The sequence below is a fragment of the Pinus tabuliformis genome, chromosome 1_2, assembly GCF_031772625.1.
Source record: "Pinus tabuliformis cultivar Carrire ecotype Pingquan chromosome 1_2, CPIR1, whole genome shotgun sequence".
NCBI lineage: Eukaryota > Viridiplantae > Streptophyta > Pinopsida > Pinales > Pinaceae > Pinus > Pinus tabuliformis.
The window spans coordinates 619,516,051-619,535,597 of record NC_142298.1 but is presented as its reverse complement, the minus strand read 5'-3'; positions in this window follow the sequence as shown (position 1 = coordinate 619,535,597).

The window sequence follows — 19,547 nt, the reverse complement described above, 5'->3', positions numbered from 1 at the left end:
TCTTTTTTCAAACAAAACTTTCTTCGGCGATGTCTATCATTAGGTTATCCAAAGATGGTTACAATCTGTGGCAACAACAGCGTCTCTATCTTTGGGGGCTGCCCCTACTTATCCTTTAAAACATTTGTTTTAATGGGTGAGGCTGGCCTTTTACCCAAAGCTGGTACCTACTTGCTGCCACAAATGGATCCCCTTCTTTGGTAGAGCCTACCTATTTAGACAAAGGTGAATGACCTTTGTCAAACAAGTAACCTTGACAGAAGAATCCTTTTCCAGAACAACCCCATCCCTAACAGCCCCTTCTGAGAGTCCAACTCTCTCTTTGTCTTCTTGTCCTTCTTCTCCACGAAGATAGCTCAGAGGAAGATTCTCAAAGATGAAGGAGGGGGACGGGGTACGGACTAGTCATATTCTTCCGTGGAAATTCTACTTTACACCTAAGGTTTTTTCTGCCTCCAGAGCAGACCAGGATGCATGCCCCCTGGGCTCCTGCGTTCCTTTCCCGAATCACTCGCATTCATTAGGAAGAAGAACCGGGGGAAGAGACCTTTCTTGATCAAATAGATCATTTAGGGTACGTATGTGACTATTGGCAATGCGTGATCCCGGAAATGAAAGTTGGTCTACGAGCTTGACCATTCTTCCTTCGTATGGAAAACACATTATTCGAAAGAGTGAGGAGACTATTGCTTCCATGCAATATATGTAGTCTCGTCCAAGGAGTAGGTTATAATCCAAGGGTCCTTAGACAACCATCAAATTCATCTTGACAGCCTTCCCTTTCAAGGTAATAGGCACATTAGGCAGAATCCCTAATGGTCGACTGGTTCCTTTGTCAAAACCCGAGAGACGCCTTGTCTCGGGCAAAAGCGCTGGGCAACCCAGTGCTTTCCAAGCAATAGAGGACAGGATACTCGCAGATGCCCCTTCATCAATGATAGTTCCAGCCATCACCATTTTGTATATTTGGACTATAATTCTAAATGGTATACTAGCTGGTAACCGGGGTCTGCCTAGTTGGTTCCAATCAAAGGACACAACTAGGTTACTTGGTGGTGGGACCGAATATACGGCCGGGTATGATCCTGATGAAGCTCCTTCCTGCGATAAAGGAGTGGGCACATTGCCCTGATGTTCATCAGAATCGGTGTTGACGAAAAGAATATGGACGGTGTCATCTTTATTCTCTTCGGTAGGGGTGTCAACTGAAGATGAATCCTCAGTGACTGTGGTATTTGAAGATGAAACTTCTGAAGGGAGAACCGGGTCAACTGCCGTTTCGACCTTTGGACTTTCGTCCGGTCCGGATTCAGTAGGTTCACTTTCAGTGATTGACACTTCAGCTAGCCCTCTAAGCAAGACAGCTGTATTTTCGACCAACGAAGGACCTGGCGCGAGTTTTTGATATCCAGGAGGAAGTAGCAACGGTGCAACCAGTTGATCTTCCAAAACTCTCTTGGCTTCGTCTAGAAAGGGACAACGGTGGAGGGTGTGATTGCCTTCACACAATTCGCAGGAGGATGTCCATCCTCTTCGTCGTCTAATACCTTCATGTTCGTTGGTCGACGGTAAGCATTCAACCTGACTGTCAGAGGTTGACGCTTCCGAACTGTGCAAGCGAGGGGACTAGTCCCTTAGTATCCGGGGAATACTGGGACAATCACTGTGGAAGTGGTTCCCTCTACATATGACACATGGCGACTTGGGCCCGGTCCGTGCTGTGTGTGGGTTTTCGTTAGATACCTTCTGCTTGCCCCCAAGCACCTTTGGCTCCTTCTGCTTCTTTTCTTTCTTCTTCTTTTCCTTCTTCTTTTCTATGGGAGCCGCGCTTTTGGCGGCTTGACCTTTCGAAGAAGAAGGATCTGAGGAAGGCTCATAAGAAGTGGAAGGCTGGAGGGTAGTTCTAGACTGGTCTAACTGTTGACTCGACTGTTCAGGAACCGTGGTGGTCTGAACTACAGCGGTTGAGAATAGCCAAACTGGCAGGCCAATTGTCAGTCCTGGAAGCGACAATGTGGCCATGTGGGGCGCACCAACTTCTCCCCAAGAGGAGAAAGGGCTAGGGGTCCCCCCTTGTGGGATCCCTTGGTTGGTGTGTTCCATGTTCTCAACTTTAAAGATCAACGTAGGAATCAAGGGTAATTATGTTCCGTTTAAGATGAATTTTATATGACGACGCTTTAGACACAACTTGCTTTTTCACTTTTTGAGTCGAGAAAAAGCTAAAGATGACTCTAGTCTCCTTCGATGTATTAACGAGCCCGAAGTGACAAATGCTCAGATGGACTTTTTCAGTTATAGAGTTTGAAAAAGGCCAAAAGAAACTACTCTGGAGTTCTAGGCAAGGGTGTGCCAAACCTTTCGCGAAACCACAGAATATGTTTTACGGTACGAGTGGTCGATCTTCATGAATGCTGTGTTCACTGCATCGCGATCAGTAGGGCGGCCGACACGGCTTCCTATGGATAAAGGCTTTGTTCCTATAGGGGTCCCCCAATATACGCGACGGTACGCGGGGGCACAAGTCCGTATTAGTGCTATCGTCCCTCAGGAGGAATCACCCACCTTCGTAGAGATCGACAGTCACTATGTTTAATGACGCCGGTTCACGTCTCTACCTAGACCTCTACTGTGTTTCGTTATGTTTCAAAGTGTTGTTAGATAAATTCAGTTCTTTTTAGGTTGATCTTGCTTAGCAGTTTGCCTTTATGGATCACCACGTGATGTACGATACAACTCCTAAATGCAGTCTAAGAATGATAAGCAAGCTTTTTCAATTCTTTCAACTTATGAAAACCTTAACTACTGAAGGAAAAGAAAGACATCATCTTTTCAAACAGATCATAGAGCACACACTGATGCACTTTTCCTAAATCGACATGCAAGCTGTCAAAATGCACATGCACACTGCAAGTATTTCTTTTCTTCTTTCTTAATGTTTGGTGTATGACAAAAAGAAAGCTGTTGTACGATTTCGAATTCAATTTCAAGCGAAAACAAACAAGTATTGTCCAATAATCAAAAGAACACCTTAAGATTTACTCGTTTCAATCACAAGAAATACTGAGATTCGAACCATATAACAAAAGCAAATGCTCAAGCAGCTATGAACAACGATAAACTAACTCTTAGAATCACAACGACACTTTCTCACAGGTCTAGATTCAAGAGGTCATAGCAAGACTAGTTCACTTTCGCTATGGGAAACTGTGAATGACAGCAAGAAATACAATAAGAACAATCACGGTTTCTTCACACAACTGAGGCGGAATGAAGGCAAAGAGAAGTGGTTTCAGCTGGGTATACAGGTTGACAACAGGCTGCAAAAACAGTACTGAAAACTGGGCAACAGACAGTGGAGAATCCCAACTGCACAAGGCAAGACTGGATCAGCGCAGGTGCTGCATTGTCAATCTGAGATGCAGCGCAGGTAGCCCCTTCGGGACCTGCGTTGCAGTGCAGGTAGCCTTTGTTGCAGCTGCACTGAATGAGACAACTCTCGTCTCTCTCAGATTCCGGCTCACAGTTTGCTAAAAAATGAGCGGTTTTTGGCCAAATCAGTTGCTATCAGTCAAGTATACTCTAGAGGATGATTAAAGGAAGATGAACACTATCACAAAGAGCTAAAAAGAGTCCTTGTGGACCAGCTCTTCAAATCATAAACATGCCCAGCACTGGGCTAGAGTAGCTTCCCTCTACTTTGCATTCGAAGAACTCGAATGCAGTTTTCGATTCGGTACTCTTTTGTTTAAGAAAAGAATAGCAAGAAACACAAGCTACCAACAAGACACGATCCCCAGCGGAGTCGCCAGTCTGTTGTGGGGGAAAGTATCCAACTCGGAATGACCCTAACCCACTCTAAGGGTGACAGTTCCTTAGCAACAGCTGTAAGCAAAGCTATCTAAAGTTTCTTCTTTATGACATGCAAGAGATAAAAGGAAGAGATCCACTTACCGATGTCTTGTGCAAATGGTCGATCCAATCTCCTTTGATTGCCGCTTGCTCCCAGCTCCAAGTCTTTTCACGGGCCCAGCTACACGAGATCCTGCAAATAAGACAAGAAAAGGAAACTACAAGAAGCATGCATGCATAACTGATTCAAGGATTAGCATAAATCAAATACGCAAGTAAGACAATACATCATTGAAACACATGCGAATAGAAGAACCTCAAAAGCTTTATTAATATATGGAAGTAAGGTTCAGGCGGTGATACAACCATGAGAGGTCCAATCCAGCATCACCTTCCCGACGGAGAGAAATCTCTTCTTCACCTCCCTCAAGCAATCACCCAATACTCTCAACTACAAACCAACAGCAATTCTTTGCACTAAATTCTGGCCTCTAGATCCCATGGGATGAGATCCTTATATAGAGTTTTGGAGTGAAGATAAGTCAGCTTGATGTGTGACTTGTTGTCCTCTTCAACTCCAGTTGTTCTTCAGTCCTTCACTCAGAGTTTCTGCCTTCCACTTGGAGTTTTAGAACCTCTTAACTCATCATTAGGCGAATCTTCTGATCCAAGTGTCAATTTAGAAGCTTCCTGGGCACTGGCACATTGAGAAAAGATTCCTCCACATGTCCAAGTACGCTCAGCGCAGGTAGCCTTTGTCCTACTTGCTCTGCAACGCAGGTAGCCTTTGTTGTACCTTCTATGCAGCGCAGATGCCTAGTGGAGTAGCTGCAATGATCCAAAACTGACCTATTTTTGAGTGTTTTTAGTGGAGAACTGAACTGTAGTGCTGTGGTTTGCTGACCTTGTTCCTCTAGGGGTAGGAACAACATGTTTGGGGACTTTGGATCCCTCAGATTATTGACATTTCATGCTCTATGCTGTAAGGCACAAAAATGTCTATAACAACACCACTAACACATCTCCATGGAGTCTATATAGGTAAACCACAAATGCAGAATTCCATTAGAATATTGTGTTTATTGAATACACAAATGAAATCATTTCATTTCTTTAAAATACCTTTTGAAATCAAAATTACTGAAATTACATGTAGATAACCTAGTAGGTGTAGGATAAAATTCACCTGTGTCATTCATGGAAAGCATGAGAAAAAACCTAATACTATATATAAAACCAAGAAAAATTCAAATTCATCACTTCTAGGGACCTCGTAACCACCCTGCCAATACACAAGTATGTTCCTGTTTGCAGTTAGAAAAATTGCCCAAATTACAATCTGTTTACTCCAGCGTATGTTGGAAAGTTATAGAAGGGTGACTAGTGCAATCAATCCATTCCTTTTAGCCCTGGATTTGTTTTAGTTTAAAACAGAAGTATACAAATATACTTGTCCAATGTCTATGCTTTAACCATTCACTTTAAGATGTTTTTACAATATAATTTCCTAAGTCTATTTAATATCTTCATTATCATAAAAACCAACCTATATCCATCTTAACTCCACATCTACCACTCTTAGGGGGATGAAATCTATTTATCCCTCTGAGCACTTGGTAGACCTAGAATTAAGATGGATCTAAGATGATAGAATTTCCCTTTAAATAGTCTATGCTCACATCAATACCATGGTATTACCATGGGTTATCATAAACCTGGAGCTTAAAAATTACTATTAGTAATTTATAAAAATTAATAAAATTAATAGTTGAATTTTATTTTATTTTTTATTTTAACCAAGCTAAAATGTTTAACATACATTAAATTACAACATCCATTTTTACTCTTGATCCACCAAGCCCCAAGGGGGGTCAAATATTTTTTCACTCTATGCTAGTTTGCATATCACGATATTTGATACCTCTCAAGGGTTAGTAGATCCAGAGTAAAGATGGATAGATGCTGGTTTAATTCCCCCATTTAAATAGGCTACATTCCAGGTGAATACCATGGGTCAATACCATGTGCTATTTTTATTTTTATTAATACTAATATTAGGGTTAATAATGTTTTTTTGCATGGTATTAATAACAATCTAGTCCATGGTATTTGTCCCATAGTATTTTGCCCATAGGTTTCACCTAAATGTAACTCATTTTTTGAGTGTTCGTAAATATAAGGTGATTTATGGAGTAAATATAAAAAAATATTTTATTTGTTTACAATACGTCTTGTTTATTTATATTTTTATTAATTTACCATACCTCTTTTACAAATATGGTATTTGTCCCATAGGATTCACTTAAATAAAACCTCTTTCTTGAGCCTTCATAAATAGAATGAGGGTTATGGAATAAATATAAAAAGAGGTTTATTTATTTACCATACTTCTAGTTTATTGATATTTTTATTTATTTACCATACCTTTTGAGTAAGTATAAAAAGACATTTTATTTATTTTTAATTTCCTATTGGTAAAATAGATTTACTTTCATGTCGTGAGCTGTGCGCGTCGCCTGAACCGCGCGACCTCTGAGCTCTGATCTGATTCGGCCTGGGCCTTGGCCCAGTCATGGGTTCTTCGGATCCATCCCACGAGGATCCTGATCCACAAAAAGCGTTCTCTGAACTGGTGAAGTCCCTCCCCCCGCAACGACCCAGACCTGTAACCACGAAATTCATCAAGAAACTTGATGTGCTGCAGGAAGTTCAATTGCCACCAACTATTCCCCGTATGACAGCACTTTCCCTTGCCGAGAAAGGATTAATAGGGAAATTTACAGGGCTCTGGCCATCACCCAGTACAGTTCAAAGATGGGTCGAGCAAAACTGGTCCGATAAGATCCAAGGAAAAATCCATCAGATTTTGTGGAAAAGGGTATTATACATTTCATTTTGAATCAAAGGAGGACAAAGATCTGATATTCAGGAACGAGCCATAGTTCATGGACTCAAGGGGACTCTATCTCAACAAATGGACCCCAGATTTCGACCCAGAACTGGACATCCTAAGTGCTGTTCCAGTCTGTGTCCACCTACCTCATCTTCCTCTACATTGCTAGGGGGATGATTTTGTTAAGGCCATAGGGAATGTTGTTGGCAAGTACATCGATCACAGTGAGCCTAAGGAAAACATGTAAGCATGTGCAAGGATCTGTGTTGAAGTGGATCTAGGTCGAGGATTGCCGGAAGCGATAAAGCCGAAAGTGGACGATTGGAGCCATATCCAGCAGCTGGACTATGAATAGATTCCTTTTAAATGCAAGGTATGTCACTAATATGGACATTTCACTAATAGATGCACAAAATTTGTTAATGTAGACAATGAAGAGCAGGATGGCCACTGGGAAACCGTCAAAAAGAAGAAACCAACCCCCCCTCCAAGCCTTCTTTGGATCCTGAAATCCCTGGACCATCCAATCTGCGCCCTTCCTCCTCTTCCCCTTTATCCTCAGATCTACAACCCCCTGAACTGCCCCTTCCTCCCTCTACCAATCCCTTCACTATCCTCTCTGCAGTAGAATCTATCCCCGACAACCCTTCCTTTGAACCCCCAATCTCCCAGCAACCTCCTTCCATCACCTCTCAGCCCTCTCCTGATCCCCTCTCATCCAGAATTACCAGAAGTTCTTCCAAGGATCATGGAGCAGCTAGTGATGTTTTAAAAAAACAGGGATCAGGCAGAAAATTAGTTAGGCAACAGAGGGACGAGAGCGCCCAAAAAGATATAGCTATGGGCATGCAAACCCCAATAGAGTCTTTCATTCTTGGGTATCGAGAAAAAGAAACAAGCAGTAAAGACCAAGAGAGGTGAGCACCTCTCCGCACGCCCAAAGTCCCATGATGAAAATCCTTTCTTGGAACAGCAGGGGTTTAGGGCACCCCTCCAAGCTAGCTGCCCTCAGAGAACTAATTCACAATGAAAAACCATAAATTATGCTAATACAGGAAACAAAACAAGATCAGCACGAGATGAAAAAAATCATAATCCAGCAGAGACAGTTTTATGGAAGCATCAACGAAGCCAGAGGAGCTTCCGGTGGCATTGTAACCATATGGGACAACAAAAAATGGGTTTGAAGCTCTACAAACATTCATTAGAACTAGATCAAAACCACTCTCGATAGTAGAACAGGCAGCCAAACAGTAACCATTTACAACGTTTATGCTCCCAACCACTACAGAGAAAAAGAAATCTGTTGGGACGATCTGAAGGTAAGCATAGAAGGGGAAAAAAACAACAATCTTATAGTTGCAGGAGATTTCAATTTTATCCTTCATGCCAATGAAAAAAGAGGAGGAACTTTCACTCCAGATCCCTCCAGAGGCCGGCTAGAAACCGTCACTCAGGAGCACGATTTAGTTGATGTTATTCCCAAAAATCACAGATACACCTGGAGCAATCGAAGGATCGGTGTTGGTAACATAATAGAATGATTAGACATATTCCTAATCAATATAGCCTTCCTCTCTTCCTTCTCAGCAGGATATGCTAATATTCTCAACACATCGGCCTCTGATCATTACCCCATTATGTTGACTCTACAAAACCACTGCCCTCTTGGTCCCATCCCCTTTAAATACAGCCCTCTTTGGAACCGAATGCCAGCAGCCAGAGAAGTGGTCCAAACGACATGGATCTAGCATGTCGAAGGCTCACCAACCTTTATTTGGGAATCAAAGCTAAAAAGAGTCAAGCAGGCACTAAAAGAGTGGGCTAGGAACAACTACCAGGAACCAGAAGAGAACAAAAAGAAAGTCAAAAGAGAGCTAGAAGATTTTCAAAAAAAAATAGAAGAACAAGGACTATCTTAGCAAAACAAAGATCACGAAGGAAACTTATATGCACAGCTAAGCCAAATTAACACGAAGGAAGAGATAAAATGGCGCCTAAAATCTAGGCAACTTTGGCTTCAAGTAGGAGATAAAAATACAACATACTTCCACAAACAAGCTGTTAGAAAGCTCAGGAATACTGTAAGCATAATCACGGATAATGAAGGAAATCGGTACAGCACTCAGGAAACTATAAAGAAAGCTGCCACTAAACATTACAGGGATCTACTAACTGAAAATAAAGAGGAAGAAGACTATTCATATTTGCTCCAGCATCTGCCTAAAGGGGTTACTCAAGAAATGAACAACAAGCTCAGCAAAGAAATAGAGGAAGAGGAGGTCAAGGCAGCTATTTGGAGCTTGCATCCTGACAAGGCTCCAGGATCGGATGGATTCCCCATCTGCTTCTTTAGGGAGTGTTGGACAATGATAAAAAAAGACCTGATAAAGATGATCCGTTGGGTGTTAAAAAAAGGAAAGATAGGAGGATTCACCAGCTCCACTTATCTAGCTCTCATACCTAAGGAAAACTGCCCGTCCTCCTTTTCTAGATTCTGACCCATTTCTTTATGTAACTTGTCCAATAAAATTATATCAAAAATCTTAGCAACCAGGTTCAAACCTCTTCTTCCCTGCTTCCTTCCCAACAGGCATATCACCGACTCCATTCTTCTTGTCCAAGAAGCCATTCACTCAAGCTTAACTAGGAAATAAAAATGATTTTTCTTAAAAATAGATCTAGCAAATGCCTTTGACAGAGTAAGGCACTCCTTCCTTTTTGCTATTTTAAACAAAATGGGCTTCGAACCATCCTTCATCAACATGATTGCAGCCTGCATTTCTGAGCCCTGGATATCCCCCCTAATCAACGGGAGGCCCTGTGAAGCTTTCCAATCCTCTCGAGGGCTAAGACAGGGCTGCCCCCTATCTCCTTACCTGTTCATCCTCATGGTTGAATCCTTCAGTCAAGCCTTAGATTACAATCGCAGAGTAGGGCTCATAACTGGCGTCAAATTTGGGAATGGAGCAAAAAACATAAACCATTCTCAGTTGATGACACCTTGCTAATTGGGGGAGCATCTACCACAATAGCAAGGCGATTCAAGAAACTCCTGGACCTTCATGGAGTATTCCGGAGGCAAGGTCAATCAGCTCAAAAGCTGCATCTATGGATGGAACACTGCAAATTATGTTATACACAGCATTGCAAGCATATTTGGAGTCACATGCAACCTGTAATGGACCCACTTTTCCTATTTAGGTATGCCTGTGAGCATGGGGCCCTTGAAGGTCGAAACCTGGAATGGAATCCTTGACAAGATTAAGAGGAAAGTGCAGCAATGGGGTACAATGTGGCTTAATCCAGCAGGCAGGCTTATTCTCCTTAAATCAGGTATTGCTTCACTTCCTATCTATTGCTTTTCTTTATATCAAGCTACAACTATTTTTCATCATAAAATGGAAGTTTCTCTTAGAGGTTTCCTCTAGCAAGGGGGGGAAACTGATAAGAACAATTTCAACTTAGTTAGCTGGAAACATGTAATCCAAACCTAAGACAGAGGTGGGCTTGGCATCAGATCACCAAAGTTCCTAAATCTGGCCTTTGGCGCAAAAATTATATGGAGACTAATCACAGGACCTACAATGTGGTGGAAAAAGGTACTGGAAGTAAAATACTTGAGCTGTTCAAGACAACAACTTTTAGACACCAACATTCCTAACAGAGAATCCACAAAAATATGGAAACTTTGCAAGAAGGCTCTTCCATTTATGCATCAAAACATCTCGAAAGTCCCTGGCGGGGGAACCAGCATTAAGTTTGGAACAGACAAAATTCTGGGGCAGTAACCTTTGGTCATGAACGCAGAGGCAACTCCTGTTATAAATTGGCTTAGCAATAAAGGATTATACCATTTGTCTCAAATCTCAAGTTGGGACTCCTTCTCCCATGTTTGGATTGGCTAGAATTTTCTTGAGCTTCCCAATGCCTTAGAACCTAGCTTCAACTCTCTGAAGATGCTCCTTCACAGTAAGGCTGCCACTCAAGAAGGTGAAATGGATGGTTTTCGATGGGATGCATCTGGAACAAATTATACAGTTAAAGCCAGTCATCAATACCTCTATAATAGCATCTATCAAATAAGCCTATGGAATCATTGGAAACTAGTATGGTGAATAAAGGCTCCATCAAAAATAAAATTCTTCATCTCGCTCTTACTGAAAGGTAAAATTCTAATAGCTGAAAATCTAAGAAGAAGAGGCATTATTGGTCCATCCAGATGTCCAAACTGTTGCAAATCAGAGGAAACGATGCACCATTTATTTATATAATGTCCAGTTGATGTTGGCTATTGGGGGAAAATGGCCTCAATAGGAAATACAAATTGGGAACCCCAACCCACTATAGCAGAGACAATATATAAATGGAGGAAAGATTTCCCCTGGAAAGAAAAAAGAAGTAGTTTGGTGAAGAGAGTATGGAACACCCTCCCACAAACTCTACTTTGGCGCATCTGGCTAGCTCGAAACCATAAAGTCTTCCAGGATAAAGGCTCAAACATTAGTAAAATTTGCCACAAAGCTAAAACACTCGCTCTGGAAACAATCTCAAGTAACACCACAGGCAAGATTGATGCGGAAAATTATAGCATAGAGGAGTGAAAATTAATCAGTTACATCTTGGAGAATAATCCCAATTCTCAGGAAGCCCGCAGGAGGGAGACTCATACAAAAGGAGAAGTCAGTACATGGAAACTAAGATTAAAAGAAGAAGAATTTGCTAACTGGATATGCAACTGTAACATCTTCCACTTATTTTTCAACGGGGCATCCAAGTTAAACCCGGGTCTAGCCAGAGCAGGAGGGCTGATTTGTAATGCCAATGGAGAATGTATTATCCATTATGAATTGGGTCTCAGGAAGAACTCTAACAATAGAGCTGAAGCATTAGCTCTGTTCCAGGGCCTAACCTAGTTAAGCAAGCTAGGAATAAAAAAGGTGAAGGTATTTTGGGACTCCTCAGTCGTCATTCACCTTATGGTGCATCAGCAGAACACACAAAATACTCTTCTCTAGCAAATTAACAGACGTAACCAGATCCTTCATCAGGCAATGGAAGATATTAAATATTATCATATTCTTCGTAAATTGAATAAGAAAGCTGATGAGTGTGCCAACAAATCATGTGAAAGACCCATCGGCATCCTAAGCTGTAACTCCAGCGAGTCCTTCCAACCCTTGCCATGACTCAGTCACATCTCCTTAGCAGCAAGCATTGCATCACTGGCAGAATCACTGAGATGAATCATGAGATTTGGGCCGTCAGCAGAACAGCTTATGGTATAAAGATTTGGAACAGATATGAAGTTCGTAAAACACTTAAGGGCATTGAATGTCTCAACATCCCAACCGGTAAATGTCTTCTCGGACCTGATCCTCGAGCCTTGGAGGATTTCCTCCAGTCATTTCTGCAGATACACTATCTCTTCAACGCGATAAGCATGCTCCCTTCCCACCTTCAATCTCCACACTCTCCTCCTATTATTGTTCCTCATATCGCTATTTTCATTACTCTGTGCTTTGTTACCTCCGCGAGCAACAGTTCTCTAAGGTCCCCTCTGTCTTGTCTTCTTCAACGATCTATTGTGTTTCCCTCAGAAACTATTCCTACTCCATCTGTGCCTATCAGAACCTCTGGACAGCTCCTCCTTGCTCCTGTTTGACCATCTGCGCCTTCAAGCAAGCTTGTGTTCCTTTGTTTTTTGTTTCTTTTATTGTTGCAGGGATTTTGGATAATAACAGCCCTAAAGCAAGCATGGCTCGCTCCGAGGATTGCTTCCATTGTGCGGACCTGAAAGCTAAACTTGAGGAAGTAAGGGTGCAACAGCGCACCTTGGAGAATCAGGTCGGGAACCTGGAGACCAGAATGGAGGATCAATATTGCACCATCAATGATAAATACAGAGCAGAGATAGATCTATTTCTGCATAGGGTAGCCTCTCTTCACGAGCAATTTAGAAATTTGTCGAACCGTTGTAGCCATGCTGAGGAATCCATAGCAATACTGCAGTATATGATGGACAAAAAGAACAAGGCAGCAACTAGTTCCTCCAGTGTCAAGTAGATAGAACCGGACCCAAATCCGGAGGAGTCCAAAATAAGGCAAATAAGCCACATAGAAATAGATTAAAGATGTTATGCAAATGTAAATTTTGGTTATTTCGCTATGTAAGAGTCTATAGCAGCTCAGGAAGCTTTAGAGGTAAAACTAGCAGAACAAGGATCAAGGAAAGATCCCATTTTGTAACTCCTTTGATCCAAATCACCAGAAGTATATTGTAGTCCAAGAGAACTGACTCCTCTTTTTTCAGCCATTAATATAGCAACCGAATTTGTAAAAAAATAAATAAAAAGACGTTTTATTTATTTACCATACCTCCACTTTACTTATATTTTTATTTGTTTACACCCTTGCATGTATATAAGGTGACTTTTGGAGTAAATATAAAAAATGCTTTATTTATTTACCATACCTCTCATTTATCTATATTTTTATTAATTTACCATACCTCTTTTATAAATATGGTATTTGGCCCATAGGATTCACTTAAATAAAACCTATTCTTGAAAATGGGCGAATGGAAGGTTGCAACTCTTAGTTTCAAGGGCTAAATTTACCTTTTTTACCCTCTCCCTTAAAATAAGGTGGGCTATTTGAGGTGATTTGTAAAAATGTGCTATGATACAAAATATTCGCCCACTAAAAATTTGAAACCCCTTAATTTCGCCAATGGGCGAACATTCGCCCCTATAATTTTCTATGATCTTAATCAAAGTGTTAAAATATTTAATATACTTAGCTCGTGGTCCCTTGAGGAAATGTCGCTCGGCCTCACTATAGTTGATGGTCGTGTCTACCATGAACTCAGTCCTATTATTTGGTCGATCCAATGGTCTACAGCTCGTACGATCTTATCTCTTGATGCTTCTAGTCTGCGCACTAATTCCAGAGTCCACACTATTGGTTTGTTTAGCCTACACCTTCCCCAGCTATTTGCTAACTTCACAATCCACTCATACGGCTCAGAAGGAAAGGACACAAATTTTTTTTGTGGATTTGCGTATACAAATAGCACTCCAACCATTGTTCCTTAGATACTTGCTAATTTCTGTTTTCCTACACCGCAAATTTGTGAATCTTCTTGTCCAACAACTCTTCAATTTCTTTCTTTGTTGGATTCCAGTGGCACGACACCAGACATCCCCTATGCAGATCCTGGTCTTGGCAACAAAACCATTTGTTGGCTTGTATGGGCCTGACCTAGGTTTAGAGGTGATTTAGCCTGGAAAATCCCGGTACTACTGGCCCTTTCAGCAACAGTCCGTGGAGCGCGGACTGAGGTCTCACTCGAAGTAGTATGGGAGGGTGGTAGAACTACGTTTCCACACCCTGGGGATGTCTGATGAGCTTTTGGCAATCCGCGGTTTGACCATTTGCGCACGTCGTTATGAGCACTTGTTATTCCTCACAACTTGTGATGCTGCTTCCGCACAGCCCTAATCGAGGTGCAACCCATATTATACCCAAGTTCCTTGCTATTTAATTTGTTATTACCCGATTACTTAACTTATTTGTGTAAGACTAGTGATTATTACAGCATATCCAACAATCATATCAGTGCGCGTGATAAATAAAACAATATAAATGTAAAGAAGGAAATGCACAAGCAGATACATAGAAATAGGAATCAACTTCTCTTTATCATTCTTCGATCAAGATTACAGACTCGAAACCGCCCTACGCACTCAGCTGCAGGTGTCCGTGCACTCAGCTGTGGACTCTACTAGGCCATTGCGGACTCAGTTGCAGAGCCTCTTACTACTAAAACGACCCAATACACTTAGACTCTTACTCTATGCTTCAACCATTCGTATCCTTCTTTCCGCTTCCCTTTGTTTACAACTTAGAGCCTCGCTCTATTTATACAATCCCATGGTATGCAGACCATGGGTAGGCTGACATGACTTTACATTACATTACAATACTTTAGGGTAGACAACCCTATAACTCAACCTATACTTCATGCTCTGTGCTCGCAATTCGCGGAGTCTTATAAGACCTTTGACCAAAACTTGGGCTTTGAGCCCCAAAACATGCTGTGGGGAGATTCCACGCCCAACAGTCTCAAATCAAGTTTGATGGTGAGGGTGATACACCCTTTTCCAAGCATGCATCTTCTTTTCTTAACTTTTGTGAATATTATGAAATTGTTTGTGAAGATGTAGCTTGTATTGTTTTATGCCTCCCCCTTGAAGTTCGAGTTAGTATATGGTGTCACACTCTACCACATGCTTTCATTCATTTTATTAATCATCTCATCGAGGAGATTAACTTAGCATTTGATACATATGATTATCGAGATGTTTATAAAAGAATAAATAATCTTAGAATGGAGCCCGATGAATCAATTGAGGTTTTCTCTAATCGATTCCTTCACATGTGTTATGAATTTCCTAAAGAAGATACAAATTTTGATTTCTTGAAATAAATGTTTGAGCGTTTGGTTCATATCCCTTTGCATGGTGAATCCAAACCACCTGATGTGTCTTCTCCCCAAACTCTTGTAAATCATGATACACCTCTAATTGCAGAGGAGGAACCTACTATCCATTGTTTTTTGTCCTCCTTTTCTAGTTCCGATGAGGGTGCCTCATTGTGATGATAATAAAGTTGGGAAATCCACACATTAAATTACTTATCCATCTTCTCATCCTCCTTCCACTTTTCATGAATCATATCCCATGGAGTAAACCAAGGAGTGGTTCATGGAGCCTATGGTGAACAATAATCTTTTCATTCCTCAAGATGGTATTAACACTCACAACTTTGGTCTTGAATCTAAGTTGGATTTCTCTTTTCCTCTATCATCTACATGCCATGACTCTTTGTACCGTGACCCACTTTATCAATCTTCTCCACCAATTAATTCTTCATTCTCTTTTTATTGTTATTTCAAATTGCAACTTGGTACAAGTAAGTTACATTGCCCAACTAGAGGAGCAGAAAAGTGAATATTCTTTCAATCTATCTTCTCTTTTTCAAAGTACTATGTGTGAAGATGGTGTCTCCTTATTCTTGGCTGATATTGAATCTATCAATCATGGCAATGAATTAAATGAAATCAATTTGTTTAGACTTGTAGTCTTGGGCAACAATCATTCTAATGGTGATAATTTTGTTGATGTAAGTGATGACGAATTCCCAAGTGCATTAGTTGATCTTTTGGTTTCTCATGAAAAATTCAATTTGAAATATTTAGATTTAAAATCGCATCGGGTCAAAGAAGATGTTGTTTCTGAAACTCCCTATTCATCTCACTATCTCTTGTCCTATACTGTTTGTGATGTATATACATGTGATGAAGCTATTCCATGCTCTTCAAGTTCTTCATCAGATGAGTTTGCTTCTCAATTGACACAAGGTAGTGAGGTTATTGATGATAAAAGGGAAAATAATCAAATCATTGAGTATCCTTTCCCTCCTGTATCAGCTTTGATTTTTCATTGAGATAACTCTTCAAAACATCCTGCTCATGGGATTTCTATGATTCATACATCTCTATACTTTAGATCATAAGAATTTTTTGACTAGAGTAATCTAGTTGTCAAAATTGTAAAATATGATCAAATTAGTGACATAGATGGCTTCCATTTAGTTAATAGTGGTCTTATGGAAATCAATGAAAGTAGCTATCCTCACACCATGCACAATATGGTTCAATATTCGAAATGTGATTTTAGAATCCTTAAAAGTTCTAGTACTTTCCAGGGAGTTGAGACACTTCAACTTTCATTGATGGTTATGTTACGATCTCATAACTCTAATGAGATCCCCAAACTGAGTCAGGTTTAGTTTTCTTCGCAAAATTTTTCTTTTTTCATGGTTTCAATTCATGTAAATTATTTCTTGAAATATATTCGTCATTGTGGATATGATCTTTCGAACTTCTAAGATTTGACTTTTGATCATATTCAAGTTTCTATTTCAAATGATTCATCTTCATGAAAATATCATGTATTGAACTTGGGTTTGGAATGTGGATCTTTCATAGAATCATGGAACTACAAAATTGATTATTCTAAAGATTATCTTAGGTCAAAGGAGTCATACTTGTCACACTCTTTTGAAAACAATCAGTTCCTTCTCCTTCTTATGAATATTCTGATGCTAATATTTTTCTTCATCACACCTAAAATCATCTTGAGTGTTAGTGGATGCATGGATTATTTTACAAATCAAATTCTTGTTCACTTATTTGACACTGGCTAGTTTCATGTGTTTTTTATAGTAGCATTCCTTTTTACTCCTTTCTATGATTACGATGTTAGTTCATTATGTAACCAGTTACAAGAAAATGGTTTGTTACACTCGTCATGTGAGGAATATGATTCTATTATGAAAATAATTTTCGATAGTGCTGAAATTGATCAATATTTTCTAATTGAAAACTAGGAATTTGATGCTTTAATCAACATATATGATCGTGATTCTATTTCTTATAACTATTGTTCAATGTATTATTTTCCCATCAGCACATCACATTCTTTGATTTTTATGGTTAAATGTCTCACTATCTAGGTATTTGTCAAGCAGTTAAGGCACTTTTTCACTCATGGGTGGTTATGTCAAGTCCTCACTATCTTGAAATGGCTGGTGAATATGGTTAGATCTATTTTCCCTCACAATATTCTCATCATAATCCCATTCCCCTAATTGAAAATTCATCTTTTCAAAGATTTCAGGGTTTTCAAGAGGATTATAATGAATTATACAATCCAATTGTGGAATGGTTGAAACAATATTACTAGGCAAGCTCTGTCACAAAAAACAAGTTTCAATCTTTCCTCATGCTTATTAAGGAAGTTGGTACAGATGGCGACACATTCGTGAGAATTTTCTGAGGTTTCTTGAATGATGGTTCTCATCAAAGAGGTAAGAATATAAACTGGTTACAAGTGGTGGCTATGGCCTATCTCCATGCTGACAGGAAAGACCTTCAAGTTTTTGTGCAAGTTATTGAAGTTCTTATATTTTCTATTTCACATTGCATTATATTTGTTTTAATCGATCACATCTCTGTGATTGTAGGCCAGGAACAATTATGGTGGATACTGTTAGCTTCATTGACAAAAGCCCCAAAATTGGATCCATATATGTCATAAAGGTCTCCAACTTTTCTTAGAAGCATGTTAATGGATCCATTAATGCACTTGACATTTTCAATTTTGGCTCAAAGATCATCTAATGATCAAAATCGATGTAAGAGGAAAGCCCTTGGAAGGGTAGAAATGCAATATCGGGAGGCTCAAAACACTCTAAAACCATGAAGAAGCATTACGGCATGCTTAAACAAGTGATTGCACATCAGCCACTAGATCTAGCCAATCAATGACCCAAATCTAAGCAGAAAATCACATATCAGTCGGGCAAAGGGAACAGTTTAAGCATAGGCTCATGACACACCGACTAGCGATCGCCGATGATCGGATCGGCGGGTCACATCAGTGGGGAACAGTGCTTGATTATATATATATATATATAAATGGGCCTGGGCAGTCAGCAATCAACGATTGTGATTAGATCGTATCGGCTATATACGAATGGACGGGGCCTATGTGCATACATGTGGGCGACCCGAAGAGCCGGACCCGACGACATTATAGCTGGAAATTTATATATTTTGAGATCTGCGCTTAAGCCATTTCAAATGCATTTTGGTATATTTTCATTATATAACGAAAATTACAAAGGGAGCCTGGCACCGCCGATAGCGATAAAGCCCAGACCCGAAAGAGTCTGGGAAGTGAAATATATGAAATCTGAGATCTGCAAGAGGGTTGTTTTCAATGTATTTCATGTATTTCCATGGTTTAACAAAATACACAAGATAGGGCCGAGTGCGACTTGCGATAACCTTGAGGGCGGACTCAATGGGTAAATAAACCATGTTGAAGATATTTGAAGTCCAAAAAGGACAGGGAATAGAGAGATTTCATAGTATGGTTGTGCTTTCTGTTGATAATAGAAACAGTCACAATTTGCAATTGAAAGAGAAAACAAAGGCACGCGAACCCTTTCCACTACCCAACAGAGGTCGGGAGATAGGGAAAAATGTCGGGAAGCATCATTAGACAGTGCATCACATCCATAGAACAAACAAAATGATCATGGAGCTCTCTGGCACAGGAGAACTCCCAGATAATGCAACAAACAACCACCCCAACAAATGTTATGGAACATCTCTGGCACAGTGTAACTCCTAGACAACGCAACAGACTATCCAAAATATCTGAAGGCTATTATTCCTCTGTCAGAAGGGGGAAAATTCGCTAAGCCATTCTTGCTTAGCATCAAATCAATTAAACAATGCATATTAGGTAGATTTAGACTCTGAGCCTTCTAGAGAGCTTAGGAGCATTGTAGACAAGCTATAAATAGTTGTTAGTGAGATGTAATAAGGGTTCAACTTTTGGAGATTATTCCTCCTCTGTTCCTTCAAGCTTCTCATCTTCATTCTAGAAATACAAGCTTCTTTTGCCATAATATGTTCAACACCCATTCTCTTTGCTGTTCTATGCTTGCACTTGAACAATTTGTTCATGTTTCCTTTGTGTTTAAGGATAGATAATTGTCATCTTATCTCTGCTTTAAGAACTTAGAATTGCAAGCTTCCTTACTTCCTATAGCTAACTATTCATATGTGGTCATATATGCATCTGCCAGTACAGTCAGTGTTCTACATCTATCCATTAAATCTACAAATTATTGAGCATTAGTGGTTTAAAGCCTTGTGTTGTTG